This window comes from Schistocerca nitens, chromosome 8, assembly GCF_023898315.1.
Source record: "Schistocerca nitens isolate TAMUIC-IGC-003100 chromosome 8, iqSchNite1.1, whole genome shotgun sequence".
Lineage (NCBI taxonomy): Eukaryota > Metazoa > Arthropoda > Insecta > Orthoptera > Acrididae > Schistocerca > Schistocerca nitens.
The window spans coordinates 234,833,635-234,851,957 of record NC_064621.1 but is presented as its reverse complement, the minus strand read 5'-3'; the positions used below and the strand labels follow the sequence as shown (position 1 = coordinate 234,851,957).

General features: G+C 43.2%; 1 protein-coding gene and 1 non-coding gene across 3 annotated transcripts in view; one reads left to right on the top strand and one right to left on the bottom strand.

Moving 5' to 3' along the window:
• Nucleotides 1–18,323, bottom strand: part of LOC126198532 (serine-rich adhesin for platelets-like) — a 71,487-nt gene that overhangs the window by 19,236 nt on the left and 33,928 nt on the right. The gene's annotated exons all lie outside the window — the stretch shown is intronic.
• Trnat-ugu (transfer RNA threonine (anticodon UGU)) lies at nucleotides 2,692–2,766 on the top strand. The gene has a single exon. It is a non-coding gene; the product is annotated as a tRNA-Thr (tRNA).

Genomic DNA, 18,323 nt, shown 5'->3' with positions numbered 1-18,323 from the left:
ACGCCCTAGGAAATGATGTGCGCTCGCGATAATAAACCACTCGTGTCCTGCGAGACATGAGTCACGGAAAACATCGCAAGTTCAGAGAAACGCAGCTCGTTTACTGTTATCGCAAAGTAAGAAAGTGAGTGTCACGGGAGTAATATGCGAATTGCAGCGGCAGTCGATAGAAAGCAGGCATTTTTGTTTCGGCGAGATCTTTTTACGAAATTTCCATCACCAACTTTCTTTCCCGCGTGTCAAAATACTTGGTTGACCCCTGCAAACGAAGTTTCTACTGTGATAAAACACGATAACCTCGTGCCTTCGACACAGTCCCGTACTGCCGTTTAGTGAAAAAAAAAAATACGAACTTAGAGCATCGGACCAGATTTGTTAAGTGGCGCCAAGACTTCCTTGCAGACAAAACACGTCGCTCACAAGGGAATAAAATCGTCAGATGGAAAGTTAATTTCCAAAGTACGCCAAGGAATTGGGATACTAAAGGGAGCTGTAGAGGGCAAAAATTGTACGGGAAGACAGGCTGGAATACATCTAGAACGTAGGTTGCAAGTCCTACTCTCAGATGAAGAGGTTGGTACAGGAGAAATTCGTGGCGGCATCATCATACCAGTGAGAAAACAAAAGCAAGACGTAGTAGAAAGCGCCGGTAGCTCTTTATCACTGTTCGCAAATGGTATGGCTGTCTATAGGAAGGTAGCAACGCCAGAACACAATATAGACTTTAAAAAGGATCTGCAGAGGACTTCTGAATGGCGCAGGCTCTGACACTTTACCCTGAACATATTTACCATATTTCACATACATTGGAAAAGATATCCAGTATTGTAGAACTACACTGTTTATGAGAAATTGCTGGAAACAGAGCCTAGCGTAAAATACCTAGCAGCGACCTTCAGTGGAATGAGCATCTAAAATTGCAAGAAAGATATGCTCGACAGATTCTTAGGAAGAATCATAACATGTAATTCATCCACGAAAGAAGTGGCTTACTCGGCGCTCTTTGGACTGGTTCTGGAGTACTGGGTCATTTAGTCCGCCCGCGAGTGTTTAACATCCTGAACAAACTTAACTGACAGACGCTACATGAGCGGCTTTACGGATCACTAAGAGGTTTACTATTGAAATTTCAGGAAAGCATTTCTCGTGAAGAGAACATGTTACTTCCTTCCGCATGCACAGGATAGAGTAGCATGGAGAGCTGCATCAAACCAGTCTCAGGACTGAAGACAACAACATCATCTCCCGAAATGACCACGACGAGAACATTCGAGAAATTGGAGCTAATACAGAGTCATTCATTATTCTTACGCGCCATTCACGGGAGGGAGGGGTACCAGAAGTATCCTCTGCCACACACCGTTAGGTCGCTTGCGAAGTCTGTCGAGGTAATAAAAACATCTCGAAAGTGAAGATTTAAGTGCTCATTTTTTGCGAAGTGGTGTTAGAGAGTGTGACTTTCGAGAAAGCATCTGAAAAATTGTTCTATCCTCTGCCACACACCTAAGTCTGAATAGTAAGAGCATTCATGTAGAATTTTTTTTTCTCCTTTTATCAGGTTAAAGTCCTATGTCGCGGGAATAGGTCATTACCGCCTCAGAAGAATGCGCTTATTTCCTTCTACGAAGAATTGTAAGGACATGGTGTTAACGCGTAGCAGCTTCCTGCAAACTACTTTTAATTATAATGCGATTGATTTACTTTTGTGTACTGCCGCTTCTCACGACCAGACACGGTCTAGGTACAAGTTTCTGCGGCAATACTTCTCCACGGGCAATAAAACAGCCAGATATTAGATTGATCGTGATGTCTGGCGTGTGCAATTAAACAGCAGTGCTTTCGGCCCGCGCTTTGCGCCTGTGTGAACTTAACCGCTCACGATTGTTATCTTTATCCACGGCATAGTTTATTCTCACAAAAAAGAAACTAATGTAGTGGAACGAGAACGAAAACAAGACGCGACCAGAGAAGCTATAAGTGGCGCGGAATGTGGAACACACGCCGCGCGCAGGACACGTATTAGATACAGCGAGCGATAGACTGCCGGGGACGGCCGATCAAAGAGCTCTGCGAAGCAGAGCGTGTCGGCGCCATGAGGCCAAACCAGCCAGAAAGAGCCCGGGAGTCGAACTCGTGGCCGGAGACAGCGTGTGTGTATAACGGTGAGCGCTTCTGGGTCAAAGCCGAACATGCACGCAGAGCTTCAGCGTGAATTAGCCGAAGCTTACTCTGTTCGAATTTCCCATTAACAAAGAATGCATCTACAAAGCTTCACATTACTGTCGTAATTTGCCTCTGTTCACTTGCTTAACTTCGAAATTACAGAAACTAAACAATGTAATTTTGAAATGATAAATAGACACCCTAGCTGCATACAGGCCGCTAGGGTGTCTATCATTTCATTTCTAGCAAAGCTGCATGGTCATCCACGGTAACTGTTCTTTCGGGAAAAGATACTACCGTCATATATAGTTAAAATATGGCTTCCCGGCCATTGACCTTCTTGTGCGAACGCACACGCTATGCCCGAACTCGTACGGGACTTGGTAGATTAATCTGCCACGAGTAATGAGTATGATGGGCAAACATCTATTAGGCGCACTACGAATGTAGTGGTGTGGACATGTTGGGAATGTGGATCTCACGGGGAGCGTGCAAGGGATAAGTCCCTGCAGACGCACTATCCTCTGTGCCCGCGGTGGCTCAGATGGATAGAGCGTCTGCCATGTAAGCAGGAGATCCCGGGTTCGAGTCCCGGTCGGGGCACACATTTTCAACATGTCCCCAATGAAGTACATCAACGCCTGTATGCAGCTAGGGTGTCTGTCTAATTATCATTTCATTTCTAGCAAAGCTGCATGCTGCATGGTCATCCACGGTAACTTCTTTCGGGAACAGATACTACCGTCATATATAATTTAATTTTGGTTTCGATAAATTCAGTAGTGTATAGTCTAATATTCTACTTACGTGTGTGCAATCAAACGTAAGCTCTGGTTTGTGGACAATACATGCTTACTATAAGCTGTCTGATACGCGTAATTGTTTCTAGATAGCTGTATTATACATTTGAATATTTCATCGGCATGTAGTTCAATAGAGACGACTAGCACAATTTCTGATGATGAAGATGAGGATATTGTATATTTTCTTCGTGAAACTGTTGTATGATTCGCTCATATAATTTAGTTCAACAGCGGAGAGTCCAAATTCGTGTCTGAAATACGCTAACTCGCTCTGCAACGGTTTCCAGTTTGTGCACGGAAGTGTTCAGTATTCGGCTGCTTATTACACCGATTTCGTAAGCCATCTCCATTTCTATCTGTGTATCTCAACCGATTATATGCTACTGGTTGGTAAGTCAAAAACAAGTCAGCACTAAGGTTTGTCTGTGATAATGATTGAAGCAGAAGAAATTCATTAAAATTTGTACCGCCACCTGGACTAACTTCTTGCTTGCTAGGCAGAAATGCTAACCGTTACATCACCACAGCACTATAGTTTGCATTGCTGCACGAACGACCCAAATTGAGTGTCTTCCCAACACAAACTTCATATCTTCTGCTTAATTTCCTCTTCTGCTTATTTTCCCTTACATTGTCAGTGCTGCCAGGGCTCTCCGGCATTTGAATATCACCCTAGCATTGGACGTAATGGGAAGGTCCTGTACCATCGTGCAGCAATGTTAACCATAGTGCTGTGGTGGTGTAATGGTTAGCATTTCGATGACCCGGGTTTGAGTCCCGGCCGCAGCACAAATTTTAATCCATTTCTTCTGCTTCAATCATTATCGCAGGTGAAGAGACTGTCTCGGGGGAAAATATAGTTGAGATATGTAAAGTTTGTAAAAACCAAGCGGAAGGTGCTGTGCGTTTTCCTGTTTACCAACAATGCTTATGGGAAAAATTGAGTATCATGATTGTGCTACTAATAAGTGGACTCGTTTTGTAAAGACGTCTGTAACTTTAGTATTGATACGGGAAATTGGGCTTTCGGTCCTAACAGCAATTCTCAGACTGATGATAATTACAATCAATAACTAGACTATCTTTAGCAGACAGCTCATCTGGCGCTAACCCAAGCAACGACTCAGCTCCATAATTTACGTGTGACGGAATTCGCAAGGGTTTACTCCCAGTCCTTGAACAATGCTAACAGTTCTTAGGGGTTTTGGTTCAGTCCTCTCCATTTGTCGTCAGCTGAACTCCCAGAGGTCAACAAGGTTGAGGTCAACTCATTGGGTAGCCATTCACTTTCATTCATATCCCGTGGGAAGCTGTGTGAAGGTCCACACTTCATAAACCAAAGCTGTTTCAAGTTTAAAATGTTAAGAGCCGTAGGTACAGGATAGCAACAGCAACAAACGATATCGTCAAACACATCGGCATTAAGAACGTCTGGATTGCAAGTAGGGGAGGAGATAAAAGGTTAGAGAGAGCCAACTGTTCAGAGATCTCATCGAGGTCATTGGACACTATCATTTCAGCTGAACAATGGTGGTGGAAGGTAACTGCTGTGGCATCTGTCCGACTGTGAAGAGACCACGTTCAAGCTAAATCAAACCTGTCTGACGGGGATTCGAAACGCACTCGTCTACAACAGTATCGGGTCGTAACCGCTGCGTTACCTCTTTCCGAACATATAATTAATATCGGTAATATATTCATTGTAAGCTAAGAACCATTACTTTTCTAGCCCATGTCTCATTTCACAACTTTCGCACACTAAAACCGCAAGCTGCCACGTAGAAGCTTTTGGTGTCGAGAAGGTCGACGAAGTGGCAGAAGGTGAGCCCGTCAAGTCACAACCTGGCACCTGTTCATGCAAGCGACCCTGGGCTCGCCAATTTCTGCACGTTGGCCCGCTAGAGGGCAGAGCCGGTGATAAATGGGCTATAAATAGGAGCGCCGACCGTATTCGTCCGAGACCTACTTGCGTGGATGTTCCAGCACCTGCCACCGTAGAGTTCCTCAGCGTACGGCCGATTGTAGTCACGTCAGGCGCGAACGTGAGGTGTGTGGCCTATAGCAACTGAGCGGGTCGAACAAGCCCCCACATATAGCCTTCACAGGCTAACGCTCAATATGTGCAAGCAGCGTTAGTCGTCTTTCTAAGGCGCTATGCAGCTATTTCCATGGCCTGTGTACACTACTGTAAGCTCTAAATACCCTCACGGACCACGCGAACCAAAAAGCGAAGTATGTTCTGATAGATACTTTTCAAATTTTCATAGCGTGTCTTAGAGAGTCGTGAGTTTAATGGGATATAATACATGCTCTTCCTGTTTCATCTGAAGAGGGTAGAGAGAGAGGAAAGTACGTCATGTAATGATTAGCAAAATGGTTGCACGGTTTGAGGGCAAAGAGAAGAAAAACGCAATTTTTTTATCTTTACCAGACAACACGGCTAATGCATTTTGTGGTGTCACCGCCAGACACCACACTTGCTAGGTGGTAGCCTTTAAATCGGCCGCGGTCCGCTAGTATACGTCGGACCCGCGTGTCGCCACTGTCGGTGATTGCAGACCGAGCGCCACCACACGGCAGGTCTAGAGAGACGTCCTGGCACTCGCCCCAGTTGTACAGCCGACTTTGCTAGCGATGCTACACTGACAAACTACGCTCTCATTTGCCGAGACGATAGTTAGCATAGCCTTCAGCTACGTCATTTACTACGACCTAGCAAGGCGCCGTATTCAATTGAAATTTATATTGTGAAACATGTACAGTCAAGAGCGATGTTCTCCAATTATGGATTAAAGTTAAGTATTCCAAGATCTTCGTACTTTATTGCAATTCTCAAGACATTGTCCTGTTCCAGACCTCACGCCAGTCTGCGTGTAATTAAACGCGTGCATTTCGGCCTCCTCTAGCAACACAGTGTTGGCTCTTCTGCCAACACAGCACATTTTCTCCGTTGCAATGCTTAAAATCGCTAGTGAAGGCCTATTGCTTCTGATTATTCATTATTGTTTCACTGAAAAGCAGTAATTTATTAAGGAACAAATTACCTGAATTGCCAGTTCGCACGGGTCTAGTTGAACCAGTAGAGTAAAACAATTTAATCTCCATAAGTTACTAGAATTTCTGTACATTTTCTTCCTCAACGGAAACTAATTATGCCCAACACGACGAACAAACTACTACTTGACATTGTGTCTTCGCAGATAAAATCTCGTGTATAACTAAACCAATCCTTGAAGATCATCTGAAGCGCTTCTAGCATTAGAACACCGAAAAGAAACAAGTTTTTGGAAGTGGAACACTTGATACCAAACAAGTCATAAAAGTCTACTTGGAAAGGCAGTAGAAAACGTTTTCAAACGGCACTTCGACATATTCCTTTTCCAAAAACTTTACATTTGCTTTGAGCGCCGCAGATATTTTTTCTCTGTCGCAGTTTATAGCACCAAGCTAAATACATACCCAACTGATACCTTTGGGCATTAGTACTTTCTGAAAGCAGGTGACTCAGAAAATACATAAACTACACTATCTTCCACAGCCAATCCTCATTTAGATTCAGGCACACACTTCATTTACACGCCTACTTTATTTCTACCTTCACGAGTCCACACGACTGTCATACTTTGAAGATTTTAAGATTTGGAATCTTCAGAGAACGCCTACTGCGAACACGACAGCTAAATTACCCAACAGAATTTCTGAGCTGCTGCTTTGGTTCCGTCCCCTTGAGTGACTAGCGAGGTCGCACCGTCTATGTTTTTCGGGCTCTGGCAGATCCGCTGGCGCGATGATGGTAGTGAGTGAGTGAGGGTTCTATTTGCGGCCGTCCTTCCTTCCCGCAGCAGTCAGCTGACGCACAAATAGCTGGCTGTCGCCCAGCGACGCCCACGCCGGGCACGTACGCCGCCAGATGCCAGCACCGGCGGGATTGGGGCCTTCCTTCCCGACAACCGTTGCCTATCCATCACCTCGTAGCCGCTGTCAAGAGCCCGCAGCGGCGCGCACAAGTAATCGCAATGCCACAACAATCTGGCCGTGGCTACAGCTGCTTATGTTGCACTGATCCAGTTTGCAGTACTGTGAGTTGCACAACACTTTCGCGCCACATTCACTGATACTCGAGGAAGCAGGAATAGAATCCATGTTCCTGCCAAAGGCATTTATTGGTGTGCCCGAGTGCGCTGAGGAAGGGGGGAGGGTGGAGAGAGAAAAATAGATAAAACCATAATTCTTAATGGAACTTAGAGTATAAATTAACGCTGGCAGTAGACGTACGATATTGAAACTGTCTACAGATTTAGATTTAATCACTCGGCAAACTTGTTCAGTTAGTAAGTAGATTATTATGATGTAGGCCTATTTTTATACACTATCTTAGCACCCTCAGAACTATGTAAGAGTACACTGTTTAATAACTTATGTTGTGCAGAAATTTATGTGCTAATTTCTCCTGTAATAAGTAATTTCAGATATCACTGTAATCACACAAATAGTTCGTGTATGCATTTATAAATACAAGGGGGAGTTCAGCATGTAAAGCAACATTTTTTCCTCGGTCAGTTTCGGTTGAAAAAACTTGAGATTTGGTGAGGGACATCGTGGAATATTCGTGCTTTAGCCTCCGCAGTTTCATGAAGTCCCGGTAGGTGGTGGCTCTGTACGTAGCGTTAAAAATGGCGTCCGAGGTGCGTTCCAAGCAGGTGTCACTCAGTTTCTTTTCGCGAAAAACCAGACCATTTCAGATGTTCACAGGCTCTTTCAGAATGTCTACAGACATGGCAGTAAACAAAAGCACGGTGAGTTGTTAGGCGAGGCGTGTCATCATCGCAACAAGGTCGCACAAACTTTTCCTATCTCCATATAACCAGAACCGCGCACCTTCCGACTTCCATCTGTTTGACCAAATGAAGGATGCACTCCGCGGGATGCAGTACGTGGATGATGAGGTTACTAATACAGCGAGACGTTGGGTCTGACGATCAGTAGAGTCGTACCATGCGGGCATATAGGACCTCCCCAGTAAGATTTATTAAGGCCGTTGATTGAACTGAGAGAGTGTTGAAAAATACGATTTTGTAGCCAAAAGAGTAAGGTATAATAGGGAGAGTAAGGTATAATAGGGTGTATTAGAATCCTGAATAATGCCCACCTGCTTTCAGGAAAAATGTCATTACATGTTTAATGCTCCTGTTATATTAGGTAGTATGTTACCTGTGCTGAAATCTGATCAACAGACAAAGTCCATGCAGTGTGATGTTATACGAACGTAGAAGTCTAATGTTCGTAACAGCATGAAATTATACTGTGACCTATACTAGGAAACAGCTTCCACAATACATGAAACTTTCTAAAACAATCCCTATGCCTGCGTTCATATTTACTTAAAATTCACCATAACATCACACCTACGTTTGATACCGCAGTGAAGGTCCTCTTCTAGTTAGCTGTAATCCCGAAGAAGAAATCTCGATTAGAAACGTACATAGGATAATGAAATAAAATCGAGCAGTAATTGAATTTTTTCATTTACAATACCTTTACGAGTTAAGAGATGTCAATAATGACAGAGCAATAGCATTATAGCATACGGTTTTTGGAAGAAAGCTACGGTAAACTTATTGAAGGTGTTATCACAGGATATGCCTGTAAGTATTCAGAGAAAACGAGGGAAATCTAAATGCCCATTACTGCTCGAATATTTGATTTCCGATTCTCCCAACGAGCCAATGTTGTCGCAACTACCCCTGTCACTAAACTTGTCTAATATTTAGTACTGTAGTCAACATTTAATAGACAAACTCCAAAAATTTGGGTCTCGTTGCTGCATAGCCATGCACTTTGTTATGCTCTTACTAAAACCTTTGCGGTGAAGGCTTGCATAACCCAACAAAGAATCGTCCATACGTAACAACGAACTGAAACATTTCTCAGTCTCTTGTACACACGCTACCTTAGTGACTGTAGCCCTTATCTCTTTAAACTCCATGTGCACAACCAAGCAGACCATGGTAACGACTGACGATTTAACTTCAAATGGTTCAAATGGCTCGGAGCACTATGGGACTTAACATCTGAGGTCATCAGTCCCCTAGAACTTAGAACTACTTAAACCTAACTAACCTAAGGACATCACACACATCCATGCCCAAGGCAGGATTCGAACCTGCGACCGTAGCGGTCACGCGGTTCCAAACTGAAGCGCTTAGAACCGCACCGCCACACCGGCCGGCGACGATTTAACTGTGTTCGACTCCGTTACTAAATGCACTAATCACAAATTTGGCGCTCAGACGTTCGTCACACTTCGTTCTTTAACCGAAGTTACGGTGCGTAAATTAACTACTGAGGAGAACGAAGAAATAAAATCCCAAATGATTACTTCAAAAATGTCCAGCCAATCATTCGTGCTAACACGTGACGTGCAGCGAATGTGAAACCAAGGGCAGTGTAATTACAGTATGAGAAAGTATGCAGATAATACAGCTTATCTCTTATCTAGATATGTCTTCATTACCTAATACCAGATGGAACTAGAACATTGCGCTCGAATATTAAAAATAACAAAAGCGTATCTTAAAACTGTGCATTTCACGGCGCCTCAACTTATCAGACGTAGATACCAAATTATCAACAAACTACTATACCTATTTTGCACTAAGGATTGTGTGCAGCAAAAAATGTGGGATTCGAAAATTCGGTATTTTTTTTAGACTTCAGTGCCCCTCAACAACGAGGGAAAGACTGTCAATTCAAAAACATGTAAAAAAATGGAAGGAGCACTTTAAGTAAATCTTACGCCAAATTTACAACGAAAAATTGAGTAAACAGCGAACGAGAGAAACGTATCATGTTTACTGTATTTATATAACGACCATTGACGATGCATTGTAGTTTAGAAATAAACGCATGTGACGTAAAACAAACTGCTGTTCGCTTCAAAGGAATTAATAAATTGATAAATTTTGTCATCATCTAAGTTAAATACTGCTATCACTTTTCGCCTACGCAACATACTGATGCGAGGATGATTAGTTATATTTTTCTGGTAGCGTGTGACAAACGAGAAAATAAAATGCTTCGCGAGAAATACGATTTCGCTAACATTTTAACAGAAAAAACTGTTCTTGTAAGGTATCCACGCGGACGAATCGCTCTCTTTCACTATTCTGCATGCATGCTGCCGGTCTGAAAGCTCAATTAATTACGTGCGAGAGTGCATGTCCCTGACCGCATAGAGGGATTAACCTAGATGCATGACAGACTACAAATTTGCATAACACTATCCATCTCTGGTGACAGGGTAGTATAATGCTTGATACCGAAAGCGAAAATCGAGGTCAGGTTTCATGTTATTTCGCGAATATTTCGTCCTCTCATTAGGTGGGCTCTATGTACCTAATCGGTTTACATCGTAACACCTCATTTTGCAGGTCATAGTCATGTACAAGAAGTTTTTTGCCGTACTTCCCAGAGAGCTTTCAAGTTTGTCTTTCACCATGTGAGATATTTTAAAATCACACACTCACAACTGCGGACGGATGACTTATCTTTAGTGCGCCGTGTTGGGACTATAGTTCCATTGAAGGATATTACACTACAGAAGACGGTGTATTACATGTCTGTTCGTATAACAAGCCAGACGTAGATTAAGCGATATGACATTTCTTACTTTGAATTAATGACAGGGAGCGGTTAGCTATGCAAGTACACCGAAAACTAAATATGCCACTGGCATGGGGAACGAAAGGATCTTGGACGTCTTAGAATACACTATCTTCAAGAGGATAGTGTTTCACTTCACTCTGAAGGCTATGTTCAGGCGTAGTCAGCTAGCTATTTTCAAAATTTCAGATAACACGCGACACTTAAACTTCTCAGGAAAGACGTTTACCGTCGCAGGAATTAGGACGCTTATTCCACTGCAGTGCTTTCCCGCGGCCGGACGTAAATGCGCATTCATTATCAGCGTCGTTAGTTGACAGAGCTATTAGATGTCACAGGAAATATTCCTCCTTACCTTTCTCGAAATGCGCTCTCGGGTTCATTAAAAGAAACAATGGTAATCTGTTAGGTGCAATTGTTGACGTCTGTAACGTCAACTTTGCCTTTTGTCTCCACGACAGAGGCAATTACAACGCAGAAGTGTATGGTTTAGAACGAAATCTCTCCAAAACCCGGTCGGTAAATGTGAACTCTAGCCTTGGGTTCCAAACCGACTGTGAGAGCTGGATATCAGATCCAAGCACACCAAAGGTTCTCAGGTGTAGTAGCATGCTTGTTCAATGACTGAGGTATTCTAAAAAAACGTTAAGATTGCAGACTGCATTTTTTGCGACTCCAACGATTACTTCACAAGAGGGTCTTGAGAGCTTCCTGCATTGACATAACAGTCAATTCTTCACAAACCAAGTCACTGAACGTGCTTTTGCTGTAAACATTGCTGATATGTGTTTACGTATACCGCAACTTTACGTAATGTATTTGCAGTGACAAATAAGCATAGCATCGAGTGACTTGTTTACACAGAAGTAAAACTGTATCAACCAGAAGATTGGGTTGAACATCAGTTATTTATTAGGCATGTACCTGTTTAAAATGGTATGTCCTTGCCTTTCCCGATTTTTAAACTGCCTGACTCAGCCGCATAACCTTGCGTTAAAAGCTGATTCCTTGCCACGGTACAAGTCTTATTGTTATGCAACAGTTTTAATCCATGAACCGGGTTTCTTTTGAAGTGTACAATGCAGATGTGTGTGTGTGTATACCAAAGGTAAAATAAGATGTGCTTTATTAGCTGTACACCTGTATAGCATACTATTGGGCATTGGACGTTATAGACAAACTGAACTATCTCGCACAGACGGAAGTTTTGTCCACGCTACCGCAGAGGGGCCGAGCGCATCTAGCTGTCAGGTCACTTGTGTACCTGTAGTAACAGGCGGGTTGGGTAACGCTTGGCGAATTTTGCCCAATGACGACGGCGCAATAAAAGTAAAAAAATAAAAATCTCATTACTGCAATGAAGGGAGAATAAGGTTGGTCGTTTCATCGACGACTATATCCATCAGGCCGAGAATGGTCTTCAGAAAAGAAGGATGTACCAGACAAATGATGAACCCCATTGCAGCCGAGAATCAGTTAAACTGGGAGAGAAGCAAAGAGGAGGGAGGGAGGGAGAGAGAGAGAGAGAGAGAGAGAGAGAGAGAGAGAGAGAGAGATACGACGCCCAGAAAGCAGTTGGAGGCCCCGAGTATTCCCTTACAAACCTTGATAAGAACAGGGATGAAGAGGAAAGTGGGAGATTCCTTTTGATGAAAGGTCATACTATGTAAAAATTGCGGAGGCCTTACGCGTATTTGAATGCATTTCTTCTCGAACGCTGCGTCAACTCTCTTCGTAAGAGTGGTTTCAACCTTCGGCAGCGAACTGTTACAGATCAGTATTGTGTCTCCTGTCCTGAACATTTATCGTAATGTTTGACATGTGAGTGGTCGCCCTTCGTAGTCTCATGGTAAATAATCACCTGTAGTGTGTCCGTGTGTTTGAACTGTGGCGTTACTGTGTTTGTTCTCACGAATTGTTGAAAGAACAACAAAAAACAACTAAACAGATTTCTACACGACGAATGTGAGGGAAAAATAAGATTTTAAACAAATTGTGCTCTTCCCTGTGCCACTATTTAGTTGAACTATCGGAAGTACATCTTATAACAGAAAGTAGACGGACTTCATAATGGGGATTGAAAAAATACTGTACGACATACGCTGCGACGAAAGCACTATGAACAAGTATCAAATTTCTAATCTAACCTATTTTGACCTATTGCAAGGGAAGAAAAGCGAAACACTTTGTCCACGGAAGCAGTGTCCTTTTATCTCCACAAGTGCAACTGGATATACAGGCCGTGCACCATTGAGGACCCTTCTTCGCATAATCAGTGGGGCTCCTGCTGGCTGAATGAGAAGCTATAGGGGAGAACAACTGTACTTCGCAGACTGTCGTCCGTGGGTAAGCGTGCAGTGCAGTCAACGCGGCGCGGCAGATTTACACGAACGAGTAAGAGTTAACACGAATAAATTGGCTTCGATTGTGCAATGAAGGTATTGTTGGCACTAATACCCGACACACGTCTAGACACCATCAAATAATTGCTTCTTACAGCTCAAGTTTACATTCCGCTCCTACTCCGACGAGAGGGCCAACACACTTTTCGCGCCCAATGCCTACGATCACGCGTCAAACAAAATCTCTGCTAACTGAACACTCTATACATATAACGATATGCCGTTTATACAGCTGAATGGTCTATTTCAGGAGAGTTCCTCTTTTGTCACGAAGTCGTTGCAATCCGTCTCACAATTCGTTTATGTGGTCGTTTTAACCTAACATACAGGGTGCTACAAAAAGGTACGGCCAAACTTTCAGGAAACATTCCTCACACACAAATAAAGAAAAGATGTTATGTGGACATGTGTCCGGAAACGCTTACTTTCCATGTTGGAGCTCATTTTAGTTTCGTCAGTATGTACTGTACTTCCTCGATTCACCGCCATGATTTCATACGGGATACTCTACCTGTGCTGCTAGAACATATGCCTTTACAAGTACGACACAACATGTGGTTCATGCACGATGGAGCTCCTGCACATTTCAGTCGAAGTGTTCGTACGCTTCTCAACAACAGATTCGGTGACCGATGGATTGGTAGAGGCGCACCAATTCCATTGCCTCCACGCTCTCCTGACCTCAACCCTCTTGACTTTCATTTATGGGGGCATTTCAAAGCTCTTGTCTACGCAACCCCGGTACCAAATGTAGAGACTCTTCGTGCTCGTATTGTGAACGGCTGTGATACAATACGCCATTCTAGAGGGCTGCATCAGCGCATCAGGGATTCCATGCGACGGAGGGTGTATGCATGTATCCTCGCTAACGGAGGACATTTTGAACATTTCCTGTAAGAAAGTTTTTGAAGCCACGCTGGTACGTTCTGTTGCTGTGTGTTTCCATTCCATGATTAATGTGATTTGAAGAGAAGTAATAAAATGAGCTCTAACATGGAAAGTAAGCGTTTCCGGACACGTGTCCACATAACATTTTCTTTCTTTGTGTGTGAGGAATGTTTCCTGAAAGTTTGGCCGTACCTTTTTGTAACACCCTGTGTAAACCGAAGAATAATTGTTTGCATCCCGGATTCCTTGTTGCACTTGTGATTTCATTCCACCAAAAAGTATAGCGAGCTCAAACGATAGAGTAACTTCCCTCTCTGCGCTTGCCACTGATTTTACTTTTGATGCGTTGCGTGCACCTGTGCGAGAAGATCGGTGTACACATTGTACAGGTGGTTGCACCCCACAGGGTTCAGCCCAGCTGCACCAGACAGCGGCAACGCCGGCTCGGCGCGGAAGGTGAGGCGAGGCGAGGTCGTCACGTGACCGTCTGGTGGGGCTCTGCTATCGCCGACTGGTCTGGTGGGCCGGTTTAATAATAGCCGACCAAGATCTGCTCTCTCCTGCGGGCGGCTGCCTGGCGCAACGGGACAACCAGCGCCACTGAGCAGGAGGAAATGCCGGCACGACCGCACGGGGGCGTAACCCGTTGAGGCTACATTCCAGAAACAACTTCCAGGCTGCGGTTTCACACGGCGCCGCGATACGACAGCTACGGTCTCTGCTGTGAATCTGATTCTCTCACTGTCAACATGACTTAGGCTATTTTTATCTTATCCATAATGAAGATCGAATCTGTGACTGCGGTCACAGTAGCGTATGCTTTTATTGAAACGGCGACCAGGCACTTTACAACGCATTTTTTTAAAATTATTCTTGCATTAGTGTTCGAACCTCTGCAGTTTCATTCTCAGAAGATAGATATTTACAGGGACTTTTACCAATAGCCATTCGATAAGATTCACGAAAGGGACAGAATGATCGACTTCAGTTCATTGGGAGAATTCTAGGGAAATTTAACTCATCTATGAAGACTGTATGTAACACCTGTGCGACCCAGTCATGAGTACTTTTCGAGTGTTTGGGATCCCCACCAGGTCGGATTAAAGAAAGACATCAAAATAATTCAGACGTGTGCTGGTAATTCTGTTACCAGTGGGTTCGACCAACATGCGCTTACGGAAATGCTCCATGAACCCAAATGGCGATCCGCATTTGTGACAGAGTGCAGAACGATCCTGCCGCCAACACCAAGCCCAAGGGTACGCCCATTAATTACGTGAGCTGAAAATGGAGATAGGGGTCTCGCAAAATCTCACCAAATCACATTAAGAGGGGGGCAATAAAAACTCCCTTCAACTTTTCAATTCAGAAAATAGAAATTATTATAACGATAACGGACAATACTAGAGTATTCATCAGTCTACCGTGTCTCTGAACTAAACGATGTTTTACACGTGTGATGCCCGGGTTTCCCCGATCTGAAACAAGTGTCACGTTTCATTCGCTGTGTTCTCCGCTGTGACGGTCGAAATAATTGCGTGCGAGTGAATCGTGATATACTGCAACGCATATAAAGCCGACGTTATTGTGTTCAACACTAATTTGTATCAAAACTTTTACAATGCGTATGTTAAACGGCAAGCAGACAAGTCTGAACAAGTTAATCGTTTGTCGAAGGAAGCTAAGATTTAATTCACCGACAAAAAGTCTCTTACTGGTTACGCAGATCTAGAGAGATTCAAAAGCTATTTAATCATACGGTTCAAAGGAACATAGAAACAATATCTTCCATCTGCGAAGTAGGCAAATGCTTAGTGGCGTTGAACGTATATAATAAACCATTAAGAGGTCAATTTTTAAGGATACGTTGAAACGGTAATACTACTTTCGTGGAGCGTTTTTGTCGGTCTCTCTACCTGTCAGGGATGGCATGTTTCAAATTGTGTTTTAACAACCTGTTAAAATCACATTAATGCCTCTTCTAAATAAAAGAGTTTAAAGTGTTTTAATCCATGTTTAAAACAAAAGATTCTGTTACATATGTTTACCCAGCTATGGGTTAAACCTCAGGCGAGGGGGAGGGGGGTCTTGCCACGTATCACCAGGGGGGAAGCATGTTCAAATATTAAAGAAACCTCTCACGTAATTAACGGACGTCGTCTAATGACCACGAAGACAAGACAAATCAGGGCTCGTACAGAAGCCTACACAGACAGTCTTTTTCCTTACCTTCGTTTGGGAGTGCAACGCTGGAAAGCAAGTGACAAGCAATAGTAAAAAGCGCCCTCCACCATACACCGCATTGCGGCTTGCAGAATTTGTAAACAGACTAAGGTATTTCTAAGATTAACCACGTCCCGCTGACCACGGAAAGATTGTTAAATTACAGCCTTATCCCTCTATTCCAAAGGTAAGAACATACTCAACTATATATTGCTCTGAACACCTGCTCATTTAGGGAGCAATAAAGAGTCCGACACCCTGTTAGTTCTACGGTTTTAATGTGTCTCTTTTCCACTTCTTTCACCACTAATGTGAAAACTGCCGAGGTACATTAGAGTTCGGGATCTACGTTAAAATATAGGTCCCCACAACTGGCTGGATAAGTCTGTTCGATGGAAGACGACGGTGTATCACCTCAAATGGAACCACGCCTAGTAAAGCACAGAGCTGTTAAAACCAACCTTCGCACTGAGGATAACTTTAACTTTAAACGATGTACAGTCATCTTTCGAAGGTTTAATGATCGTATGAAAACGAATTTCTGTTTAGAATTGTCGGATAAATGAGTTTACCTGTTGTAACAAAAAAATTGACATTTTCAGATTGGCAAAATCGCCAACATGAGCTGAAAAAGTGACTAAGTCCATGAACTCCGTAAAATCTGCGTTATCTATGCCTGTTTCAGTGATAAGTACCACCAGTTCCTCTCCCACTAGATAAATTTGAGATGCACGAACAAATATTACAACAGCATTTGTACCAGGCTAGGAGGCGACAACGCCGAGGCAAATGTTAGCAGAGGCCTCATCTTAACCACTTGCCGTAGTTACTTAATCTGGCTGCTAGAACCGCGTCTGCTGTTATGCCGCTGCCTGTGAAGTTTTATGTACTGTCATCCCGCCACAACCTGAGATAACGCCTCTGTGTCACGCTTGGGCAGTAGCTATTTCCAGGCATATAAACAAACCAATCTCTATTCCTAGCTGCTCTCTGAATGTTTTGAGCTCACATAACGAGAACCTAGACGTAACAACGCAATTTTAACCGTATTATTACGTTGCTTAAGTGTCGTTCAGGTTGTTGCTTCCAACTCTCATCTCCTCTGGAAAACAAGGCTGTTATCGCTCCTTACAAAATGTCACCGCCAGTGTGGTGTGAGTCAGACCAAGTTCTTTCAGCGTTTTCGTAACTTTCAACACATTCAGGAGAGATTGGATATCACCGCGTCCCCACTGTACCTAAAATCTACCGTGAAAAATCTTGCCCGCAAATGTTATAACGTTTACCGTTAATAAGCAGTATTTCCGAACCGACCGAAATTCACGTCCTTTTCCATCTCCCCAGCTTCATTTTTATGAAGACAGAAACAATTTCTCTATAATCTCACTACGAAAATTACTTTGGCTTCATATCTGAAAATACCAAAATTCGTTTTTCGCCATTTCGATTAGAAAGTAAGGCATGATGTCAAAAACTCTTAACGACTTACTACGTGAATAGCTCATCACGACATTCAACGTAGACATATTTGCCATTTGCCATATCAAATATCGCGTTGCATCGTCTGCCATCTATCTCCTAGTGACGTAAACATCTGGCTTCACACTAATTTACAGAGTGCGAAGCAAACTACTGAACTGTTGACTGCAATAAACAAGGATTTCGATAGTCATAGAAGAAATACGAAACTATTTTGCTTTGGTTAGTAATAACTATTTTTACTGTTGTTCTAAACATAAAACATTTACTGTTTTAACTACAATACACTTATTTTCTTCCCCCACGAATTTACTGAATTTTTGCCAGCAGCTGATGTGTTACATCCACCACATGAGCTGAAGGCAGAAATCGGTTTTTGGAGGTGAAATTAAATCTTGTGTTACAGATAAAACAGAGTTAGTAAACAAGTGTCTACGCGTGATTCACCGGCAAACAAGACAGCAGCACCAAGAACTGTGATAAGCTGTATCAACTGCATTCTGGACAAATTGTCACTTGATACTTTTACCCGTTTTTGAGAGAAAGGAGTCTTCACAGATAGAGGGATAACTCAGTGATCCCTTACGGGTTACGTTTCTTTTGATTGCGGTATGGAACGCCAAAAACATCGACAACACAGAAAGTGCTGATTTACTTACGGGTACAAGAAAAAAAAAGATTGTGTGTCGACCATACCGCGGAA